Raw genomic sequence first — 12,077 nt, 5'->3', positions numbered from 1 at the left:
CTCAGAAGAATATATGTACTGTTCAGTTGCTGCCAGCTGTTGCCGCTATAGCTGTGGTTCCCTCTGCTGCTGCCATTTTCCATGCCTCTCTCTCTTCATCATATTTTAAATGAGCTCTTTTAATATTTATGATTTCCTCATCCCCAAACAAATTTCTTTCACACATAAATGTTTGATAAAATTTTATTCTAGTTTTCATAGTTTTCAGTATTGACAGATATGATAATTAAAGCTATTTAATATTCCCAACAAGGAGTTATGTTGGGCTCAGATGTCCTGTTTTAAACTTAATAAAGTGGGTCGAAAGGCCCTGGGCCCCTGGCGGGGGTTGCGTGAGGGACGTTGGATCCCTGGAAAAACTGGGGCCCTGGCTGCCGTGCTACTGAGTTGCCTGATCCGAAAACCTCCTCAAACCACACATACTGTCTTCTCTTATTTCAAAAAAAAAGGAAAAGAAATAGAAAAGAGAAAAGAAAAATATGGGAGAGGGGTCAAGAGGGCCGCGGCCACTGCCAGGATACTGGAGATGCAGACAAAACTTATCCAAGTGAACTGGTGTGATATCTCTGCCACAGCCACTCCCCCACTGGGTCAAGTCCCAGGGAGTACAGTACTGGGATTTCTCCTCTGTGGCCCGCAATTTGACTCACTGTTCTTGAGTACGCAGATGTAGCTGTACTGAATTCGGTGAATTCGGTGCTGTTGCCACCGGTGGCAATATGGCGCCACTGCTACGCCCTCGGCTATGGGGCTGGCGTTTTTTTTTTTCTTGGTTTTGATTTCCACTCTGAATCCCTGCAGCGTGTGCTGAGCTCAGCCTCTGGGAGCTTTAGATGTCCTCTGCGCTGAGAAATATTGCCTGGCTGTTCCGCAGCGGCTCACCTCGGCTTGCTGTAGCCGTCCGGTGAAGTTGCCGCTGCCACCAGCAGTATGGCACTGCTGCCGCAGTCTCGGGCATGAGGCCGGTGTATCTCTTCTGTGGCTCTGAGCTCTGTTCTCAGTCCGCTTTCTCTCTGGAGCCTGGTGAGTTTTTTGTTTCTCTGGTGATGGTGTTTTCTGGCCATGAAAGGCGCTGATTTTGTGGTAATGCAGATTAGTTGTTAGCGGGGCTCTTAAGCCCTGCTTTTCTCAGTCGCCATCTTCCCGGAAGTCCTCGTGAAATAATAATTTTGTTAAACCAATTTTTATATGGATTAGATTGTCACTTTGTACTATAATAAATGTTAACATATATATATATGTTAACATTTATTATATATATATATATATATATGGAGAGAGAGAGAGAGAGAGGTGTATGCATGTGACATATCCATCCATACATATATATACATATACATACAATGTTACCCAAATAATGTGGAATTCAGAATAAATTAAAAGAGATGAACAGTTAATCTAAAAGTACTTAATATAACAACAAAGTTTAAACAAATAAAAAAATATTGTTCTTCCAATGAATGAAACTTCACAATCCTCATATTCATTTTTAGTTCTGAAAAGAATACTCAAATTTGAATGAGTAGAAGAGCTCTATAGATTCTTTATGAGACTGAAACAAATAATCCTAGACAAGCATGCTGATAAATAATGCAGATTTTTAGGCGATTTTCTGAAAAATAACTTTTGAATAGTTACCTTTCTTTCATGGAAAATTCAAAAAGAAGAGAGATAGTTCTGGAAATAATTAGTTGAAATTTTCTCAACAGTACACACTAAAAGGTTCTTATTATCACTTATTTTTTTAATTTAATAACATAAATACTCTGAAGAAACATAAGTTCTGTATTTTAGTAGAATTAAATTGAATCTAAACATACACTGAATTTTTATCATTAGTTCAGAAACACTCAATCAAAATATGACAACAAAAACACTGGGGAAGATATTTATTGTGATGCCATAAGTGAATATAAAGATAAGAAGCAAGAAAAAATAACTTTAAAACAGGATAAATCAAATTGTCATTTGCCCTTTATTTGTTCTTTTGAATTCAGAATTAAAGAATATTAAAATGTAGATATGGACATGTATAAATCTAAATAAATGTGTTATTGGTTTAGTCATACGCATGAATAAATGTAAATATGCAATCGGTCACTCAATTCAATCAACTTATGCATGTTGAACGTACAACATACACAGTTTGGAAGGTTCTTGTTCGAATTAACTTATAATTTAGAAGAGTAACAAGAGTTTTGTATTTACAGAATTGTTTTTCTCTTATGTCAATGCCATATTTTTATGAAAAGACCATCTGCTATAATTTGAAAAAATCATTTTAGGCTAAACATTATATCAACCACCTTTTAGTCAATATTATAAATAAGAAGCTGGGCGTGGTGGTGCATGCTTGTAATCCCAGTGCTTGGGAGGCTGAGACATGAGGATTGCACAAGTTAAATCCCAGCCTCAGCTACTGAATGAGGCTCTCAGCAACTTACTGAGACCCTGTTTCCAAGTAAAGTATTAAATTAGGCTTGGGAGTATAGCGCAGAGGTAGATAAGTCCCTGGGTTCAGTACCACAAACATACACACACACACACAAAAAAAAAAAAAAAAGAAAGTAAAAGAAAAGAAATAAGAAGTTGGGCGTGTTGGTGCATGCTTATAATCCTAGCATTTGGAAGGTGGAGACAGGAGGATTATGGCTCATGGACAGCCTCAGCTACTTAGCGAGGCCCTTCACAACTCAGTGAGACCCTGTTTCAAAATTAAAAGACTAAAAATAGGGCCAGGGATGTAGCTCAGAGGTGGAATGCCTCTGTATTCTATCCTCTGGTACAACACACAAAAAAAAAGTCCTGTGAAAATGTTAAAATTCTTTGGAATTAAATTCATCAGATGAATGCAAAATACACTGGACAATCAAGACCTATGAACATAACTATTGTATAATTTTTCTTATAACAATAGCTATATTCATCCAAGGAAAGAAAGGTAGTTAAAGGTAGTTATTTAACATGCTCACTTAGTCATAGAGGCTACAGTAAGAATGAAGCCATTATGTGTCAATGTCTTTGAGAGAGATTAAAGGAATTCCCTATAATTAGAAAAATTATAATGTAAAAATCTCAGTAGATTCACACTTCAAGGAGAATATGTGATTTTAATTGAGTCTGGGAAGACAGCTGGTGTGTTAGTCAGAATTCTGTCACTGTGACAAAATATCTATGAAAATCAACTAAAGAAGAAATATTTATTTTGGCTCTCAGTTTCAGAGGATTCAGTCCATGGTTACTTGGCTCCATTACTTCTGGGCCTGTGGTGAGGCAGAGGCTTGTGGCAAGGAACATGTGGTGGAGTAAAGCCATGGTGCTCAGGAAGCAAAGAGCATTTGTAAGAAAGGGGCCAGGGAAAAATTTTAACTTCAAGGGCAAGACCTGAATTTCTTAATTCTCCCCCCAGGATCTCACCTTCTAAAGTTTCCATCACCTTCCAAAAGCCAATTAACTTTGGAATCCATCCTGAGATCAGAGCCCTCATGATCCAGTCCCCTCCTACCTCCAAGCACTGCTGCGTTGGACCCAGTAGGCTTTGGGGGAACATGTTGGTGCCAAATCATAACAGCAGGTAAACTGAATAGATGGCAAATGGATTTGAGGAAAAAAAGCAAAGCAAACATATGAGAGTGGGAAGCAGAAGTTCAGGGAAAAAGAAATAATTAGAAAGCCTATATTCTGAGGAATACAATCTTGAATAAAACTTGTGTTGAATATGAGAAAGTAGGCCATAGTTTTCAAATAGAAGGCTCAGCATGCAGCATAAAGTAGGCTTAGTCTTATTCTTTAATTGTTGGACTGAGCGAATAAAGACAGGAACAACACAATCTATTTTACATCAGAGGTCTCTCTAGCAGTATGAGGTATTGTACTTGAAGGGGCTGGAAAGACATCAGTTAGGACATCTCTCACTGATCCAATATAGAAAGGACAGAAACTCTGATGAAGCAGGACAATAGAAATGATAAAATTAGATGTGTTTTTAATGCAACTAGAGGTAGAACTGATAATATTTAAAGAAAGTAATGTATGAGACTGTTGTAAATAGCATCCTCTGAGGGGCAGATAGTTTAGTGCTCAGGATATTTATTAAGTATCTCCCATGATTCCCACATTTTCAAAAAAAAAAAAAAAATAAGGAACAAGAATGGCCAGAGGCAGCAATCCATCTCAGAGACTTTCCAAGCAGCCTCTGCAGACTACTTAGGGAGTCCCAGGTCTGAAATTACTGGTCAGAACTATCTTGCATTTAACTAAAAGGAGAATGTGTATATACTTTTCATACAGTCTATCATCAGCTATGTGCCCTACAATTTACATGGTGACCTCCACTAAGGCAGCTCTCTGAAACCAAGGTAAAGCCTGAAGGGGTAAAAACTAAAGACTGTCATATGTATTACTAGAAACTTGGAAATAAGTCTTGTGTCTTCAAGGAGATTTGGGAAGTGAACCATCCCTGAGTCCATCACAATGAGCACACAGGGGCAAGGGCATGCAGAGTTATTTCCCACCTTTACAATGTGGAGTAATTTAATAAGGAAAGGATTTCAGAAAGAGTAGCAGTGTATTGATGAGAGAGTGTGTCCAGCCTGGTGAGTTGTACTTAGAATTACTAGAGTTCAAATGCGTTTTTCTAAATTCTAAAGCTAAATTTTCTCAAGCTGTTAGAAAACATTTTTTCTAATGACATAGCCATGGGCCATATCTCTGTAAATAACAGTTAGTTTAATTTTGTTGAATAACAGTAGCCAGACCTGTATAAATACATGGATTTAGTAATACACGGGTCAAGAAGAATAAGAACAACTAAAAGTGAAATACATCTTTTTTAATGGAATGACAAGGTTAAATACATATTTCTTCTGAGAAGTAGTTAATGTCTTCCTCATTTCAAAATAATATATTACTAACCATGAATCAAGACAAATTATAAGAAGTCTTCTAATTATATGCTAATGAAAAATATAAAAGTGAAATGACTTGTATTAAGAGGGTAAATAAAATAAAATTACTCAAGTAGCTGTGGTTCATGGAAGGGGCAATTAATAATATAAATATTTGAAAAAGTATCTTCTGAAGCCCCCTGAAGACAGTGCCCAAGTGCTTTTTCATAGCATATCATGAGATTTGGCATGATAACTTATAATAACTTCATTTTCCTCACAAGAAAAAAAAATGAGACTACTGCACAGTAAGAATTTGCAGTAAATCTCACAGAACTCTGTAGCCTGGCATTTATTGCCTATCACTTCCTTTTGATTTAGCAGGTCTGCCCTTCAATATTTCTTTCCTCCAAATACTTGCCCAACTCTGTTTTTAAAACAATTTATACTGGTGGCACATTTTACAGCCTTAGGTAGTTTGTGGCATATGTTATTGTGTCAGAATTGTCCCACTCTAGTATATTTAGGGAAACTTCTAGACATCTTTGGTCAAACTCAATTATTTTAAGGGTCTATATCTCCAAGAAAGAAGGGCATGGTACCATCTATTGTTATTCCATGAGGGAAGTTTTTCTTTAACTATTGCTATATATTTCACTGTTGGTTTCAAAGAAAACAGTGTCTGGAGATGGACTTAAAATTTTTATTGTTTTTTTTTTATCTTGTTGAACACATGAAATCTAAAACAGGACTATATGCGATATAAAAGGAAAATGTACAATAATGTTACACCATAGCCTTATATTATAGATTTTATAATAGTTTCTTGTCTTACATCTTCTGGACATAGAACTAAACCTCAGATTTATTTTTTAAAAGTTATATTCTATAACTAAATTATATATAGCTAGTTAACTATAAGTACTTATATTCTATAACTAAAGTTACAAGCTATATTCTGAGGTGGATATTTATTTCCATATTTCTAAATATCCACTGAAATTTTGATATATCTACTATCAGCAGATGCTTATTCAGGACTTTTCATTTAACTTTATTAAAATAATAGAAGTAATACAAGGTGATTTTCTTTAGTTTAAATAGTTCTTTTACTTTAGAATTTCAAATAAGCCTTAATTAAAAGGGGTATCGACCCAATATTTTGTCACTAAAATTATTTTTGAATAATTTTAAAATTTGTAGAGACTCATTTGTAGATGTATATCAACCAATGTTCTCTTTCATGATTAGAACAGCATGTTCTAAATGATGTGCTCCTTTGCAAATATAATAGATACAGATAAAATTAGAACAGAATAAGCATACTATACAATTATTTATTAGCTCTTCTTCACCACAAGCCCTATCATTTTTTAAAAATTTTATGCTAATTGTGATTTCTATAATCACATAGAACATGATTAATTTGTTCATTTTTTAGAAAATATATGTTAAATTACTTACTAATAACTTACACTTACTTTCTTCCCAAAAGAGTTCACAAGTAATCATAGATTTTATTTAAGATGATTATAAACATGCGCATTTCTTTATTCATTGTCGACATAAATCTTTCTTACCATTTGTGATTTGTATAACATTTAATTTTAAAAGATCCAGTAATATAAAAATGATATAATTAATTTTGTGATTCTATTTTTTTGTAATACTAGAGAATGAACCCAGGGGCATTCTGAGATATACCCCCAGCTCTATTTTTTATTCTTTATTTTGAAACAGGGTCTCACTAAGTTGCAAAGGGCCTCACTAAATATCTGAGGCTGTCCTTGAACCACTATCCTATCTCAACCTCTTAAATGTTGGAATTACAAGCGTGTGCCACCATGGCCGGCTGACCTACTATGCACCTAGTTTATTATGTGGAAGTCAGCCCTAAAGTTAAAGGTAAACAAAATAAGGGTATCTTTCAAATGGCATATTAAGAACCATTATTTTCACATCATATTATGTCGTCTTAAAAAATGAAATGGTTATAGAGCCATGAGTTATTCCTCAGATCTTGTCCCCCAGAAGAAAGATTTCATGCAAATGCAAATAAGGTAGGCATGAAAAGTCTCACTGGTTTGATCCCATAAGAGAGCCATAGACCCAATTACTCTGGGGGAGGAGTAAGGGGAGAGAGCCAAAAGAACAAGTCCCTCTGCATGGCGGGTTGTCTTATATCTCTCTAGAAATTCCACCCTTTTATATATATCAATTTTGATTCCTGAATTTTTCTGCAGGAAAACTTTTTTCTTTTTTCCTGCCCTGCTTGTCCCTGTCGAATGACCTAACAAAACTACTTCTTACCATTAATTCTAAAGTTTAAACTGAATGTCCATGTTTATTGTAGCGCCATTCACAATAGTTAACATATGGAATTAGTCTAGATGTCCATCACCAAAAGAATAGATAAAGTTGTGTAAACATGATGGCATACTATTCAGCCATAAAGAAAAATGAAATCTTGTCATTTGCAGAATAAAAAATGACATTGCAGGACATCATGTTAGATAAAATAAGACACAAAGACAACTATCACATTTTCTCTTCCATAAGGAAAAAATGTTAAGATCAAAGTCAAATTAGTGTCATGCAATTATGTGAAGAATATCATCAATAGAAAAGAAGAAGAAATTACAAAGTGTTTTAACAAGAATGCTCAGGTAATGATTTTTGTGCATACTAAGTATCCAGAGAGAATCAAGAAAGGCATAATAAAGAAAGGAATACTTCAAAAAGCTCTGTGAAGTATTACTTCAAAGTGAAGACAAGATATGCCAACTCAATTTTAGAAGAACTAGAGCAAACACATGTGGAAACCTGAAATATTCTGGGGACAGAAAATAAACTGTGCTGGAAATCATAACATGCAATGGGAGGAGAAAGTAAACTAAGGCCAAGAAAAAATAGAACAACTAAAAATTACATGAATTAACCGAGAATGATTTGAAAAAGGGGTTCGTATGAACAGGTATGTGGTTTTGAAATATCTCTCTGGCAGAGCCAGGTGTGGTCGCACACACTTGAAATCCCAGAACTTGGGAGGCTGAGACAGGAGGATCTTGATTGGAGGACAGCTTCAGCTACTTAGTGAGGCCCTTTGCAACTCAATGAGTCCTTGTTTCATAATAAAGAAGCTGGACAAGGTGGTGCACACTTGTAATCCCAGAATTCCAGAGGTGAGACCAGAGGATCATGGTTCACAGACAGCCTGTTACTTAGTGAGGCCCTCCATAATTTAGTGAGACCCTGTTTTAAAATAAAGAATACAAAATAGGGCAAGGTTTGGCTCAGAGGTAGAATGTCCCTGGGTTTCATCCCCAGACCTGCAAAATAAGTAAATAAATAAATAATGAAAAACAGGGCTAGGTGTAGCTCAGGAGTAGAATGACCTTGGGTTCCATCCCCAGTACTGCAAAATAAAAATTAAAAAAAGAAAGAAATATCTCTCTGGCAGATGTAGCGGTAAATTATTGGAGGGTGTGGAAGGCAGGATGAAAGGGAAGTAGAACAAAATAATATTGATCAGATTATGGAGATATATCTTTTTGTTCACACTGGCCATGGATATGAGAGAGAGATGACATTTTTGTGAATAGTTAAGGGTATAATCAAATATGACTGAATATGACAGTTAGATTTGATTTTTTTAGAAGACAAGCAGTATTAAATAAGAATGGGGCAAAATAAACAAATAAACATGCTCCCTTTAACACCCTCCCCAAACAAAACAAAGATCATATTAAACTATAAGATTATCAAGGGTGAAATTACTCTATCAGATTATCCAAGATCAGAGAGGAAGATGCTATTTATGTGATTAATTGGTTACTGAGAATGCTTAATTCAGTAACTTGTGTGCCACATGAGACTGGGATGATATTGGAGGCATGAACAAATATTATTGATCAGTAGTTGTTTTGCTTAGTCAATATTTGTATTCTATGTAAATGGGAGAATGGCTATAGGAAATACATAGAAAAGAAATGAAAGGGTCCATTCATCTATAAAGAGTAAATGAAAACAGTTGTTCTCATAATGTCATAACTGTCTGTCAGATTTGTACCTATCACATGATTGTCAAATATAAAAATCTGTGAAAGAATCATATATCATCCAATGTGCTGCATTTTAAATATCCATTTAAAATGTAACAAAATTAAAAATGCTGTCTTAGAGATAGACTTAAAGTTGTGTAATATTCTATGGGAGTTGACTGCCTGAAACCTTTTATAGTTAAAAATAGTGACAACAACAATAAAGGATCTCAAAATATCATTTAGCTTGTGTTTGAATATCTAGTTTATCATTCTATGTTCTTTCACATTAAATATGGAGAATGATCAATGAATTTGTGATAAATTATATATCTTCCAACTAAAATTAATTCAATATTACTTTATATTTCATATCTTCACAGTTATTTCCTCTCTTCACAGTTATCTTCACTATGTGTGTTCTAAGTTCAGAATTAGAGTAACAGCCTAGTAATCTATAGGTATTTGTATATTGCAAATATAAACCACAATTAATTCTTCATTGCCTTCAATTTGGCTAGCTGACCTAGCAATGAATGTTTAACTCAGTGCCAACTTTCTTTTATCAATACTCTAATCAATTCTTCTAATTATGTCTTCCCATGACACAAATTTGATATGGAGGTTTGTGACAAAAATTTTTGGGGGCAGTTATTAGTTTATTACCACTATAATAAAATGCTTGAGACAATCTATTTATCAAGAAAAGAGGTTTATTTAGTACACAGTTCAAGGGGCTCTCAGTACAAAATTCAAATCACATAGTGAAGGCTTGGTGAGATTGACCCTTTGGATACATAACATTTTAGTGGATAGAAATGGTGGGATTATATAAAGGAACAAGAAGAGTACATCTCTATACAAGAAAAAGAGAGAACTGAGACAGACTTCTGGACTGCATGGCTATTTTTAATTTCTGCTTCAGAATATTCTTTTGACATATTAAGTCCCATATGAAGTGGTTTTAAGAAACTCTCCCCAGTCTTTCCAAGTTCTATACATAATCCAGTTTGATTGTCACTTTCATCATCTTTGATAACTAAATACATCAATAAATTTAATTAAGCCATAATCCTGTCTACATTTTGAAGTAAATTTGTTTCAGCACCTTCTGGGAGAAACAGTACCAAATATAAAAAAGAATTCAGCTGTGGGCCTATAAATCGTCTGTTATGTGTTTTCTTAAATGACATGTCAATTTAATTTTTATATTTTGAATAATAAAGGCCTCCACACCTGAGTGATTGCTTGTATTTAATAAGCACCTAAATAATATATATTTTCCTTGTTTATCCACCTTGTTGGTATATAGCTGAATCATAGCTAAACTTTTTTTTCCTCAATGTCTCAATGGGGCAAAGTGTCATAACTTTGACTAACACATGAGGTATCATAAGAAAATTTCTGATGTCTAAGTACTGGTAGACTGTTGTCTTCTATTCTCAATAAACAATTTTCTAGCAGTTCCATTCATTTGAAGAAAATAGACTCTTCTATTCTTTTCAAAATGACATTAATATGTCTTCTATTAAACTGCAAAAGATATGATGGGCTTAAGACCATTGGAAGCTGATTAATGCTGCTTCCCTGAACAAATACCAGATAAATCAGAGAAGCCAGAAACTTGTCTGTTTTCTTCTTCCTCAAACTCAAGGTAGTCCCAGGTTCTCTTTTTTCTTCCATGATTAAAAATAATTTTGGGGAAAGAGTACCCAACTGCTGATTAAAAAAAAAGCCTATTATTTTAGATGCAAAACACCTTAAAGGATCTTTCTTGGCTTCTTCAGACTGTTCAAGGAATTGTGCTGTAAGCAAAGGGCACTTCAAGCTTTTGAAACAAAACTTTAGCAATTCATTCTTTAACTTTTCTCTTTCACTTTCTTTGTTTTCTTTAACATTAATGACTTCTTCCATAAAAGGTTTAGCAAACTCTTATTAAGTCCTTGTAACATTGACAATGACCATAGTCATCTGTTTGTATTTGTTAGTTTGAGTGTGGGACAGGAAGGAGAGAGAGTTGACTCCAAAGCGTAGACAATGTGAATCCAACTGAATATGCCTTGTTGTTTTGAAGTTTCTAAATCACTGTTTGAAATGGTTAAGAAAAAATAATTTAGGATATCAGTTTTCCAGAGGGCTCTCCAATCAGTTCAAGCAAACCCAACAATAATTCCTTTGGGTTATATAATTTTACTAATATATCAAGCATAAGAAAATATTTTTTATTTTATCATCTTAATTTTTCCATAAAAAGCACCGAACAACAAGACCAAAAGTTTCCAGCCCATCGTCTTGATAATGATCTTGTTCTTTTCATTTTGAGTAATTTCTAATAGTTGATTTATGTGCCCTTCTATGCATCTTTGATCTGCTATCTGGAATAGACCAAAGTTGTCTTCTTTATTGTGATTCTCTTCTAGGATCTGACATCTCATTATTATGGACTGAAGTTACTCCACAGCCATTCCTAATTATTTCTCCTAGTTTTGATGCTGAAATGTACTAATAAAAAACACACTGTTAACACAGTTATGTTTCATACCTTGTTTCATTCTGATGAATTACTAACTTTGTGCTCCTCTAATTTACTTTGCTACAGAGTCTCACAAAGTTGCTTAAGCTCTTGCTAATTTGCTGGAACTGGCTTCAAACCTGAGAGTCTTCTGTCTCAGCCTCTCAAGTATTGAGTTTCTAGCCATGTACCAACACACCTGGAAGCTTGCTCCTTTTACAACAATCCTCTCACAAGAACTCCAGGGACCTCACGAGAAATCCCTCACATCTCTATAGACCTAAGGATCAGTCAGACACTTAGGTCTGACTAATTCCAAGTACTGTTACTCTGAACCAAAGAAATGAGAATTTAGTGGGGCACAATTAAATTATACCCCAAAATATGTAAAGGAGAGAGAAAAGTAGGAGTGGGAAAAAAGTGAAAATTTAATTTTATTGCAGTGTTTTCATCAATGTTCTCACTGCTGTGATCCAATAAACCTGACAACACATAAGTTCGAGGAAGAAAGATTTACTAACTTACAATTCTGGATATTTCTGAGTTTCAGTCCATATCAGGAAGAGTCTGCGGAGCTCAGGTCATGGAAGGGGAAAACAAAGAAAAACAGAGCTCTGCTCTTACAACATGGAGGCTGTA

General features: G+C 34.8%; 1 pseudogene across 1 annotated transcript in view; it reads right to left on the bottom strand.

The window, feature by feature from the left end:
• Window positions 1-12,077, bottom strand: part of LOC308271602 (glomulin-like) — a 112,818-nt pseudogene that overhangs the window by 82,060 nt on the left and 18,681 nt on the right. The window contains exon 2 of the transcript in view: window positions 9,815-11,370. The product of the transcript in view is annotated as a glomulin-like (transcript). The remainder of the gene's footprint in view (window positions 1-9,814; window positions 11,371-12,077) is intronic.

The sequence above is a fragment of the Muscardinus avellanarius genome (genome assembly GCF_963383645.1).
Source record: "Muscardinus avellanarius genome assembly, chromosome: 1".
NCBI classification, from domain to species: domain Eukaryota; kingdom Metazoa; phylum Chordata; class Mammalia; order Rodentia; family Gliridae; genus Muscardinus; species Muscardinus avellanarius.
The sequence above is the reverse complement of the archived record's forward strand: the minus strand, read 5'-3'. Positions and strand labels throughout refer to the sequence as shown.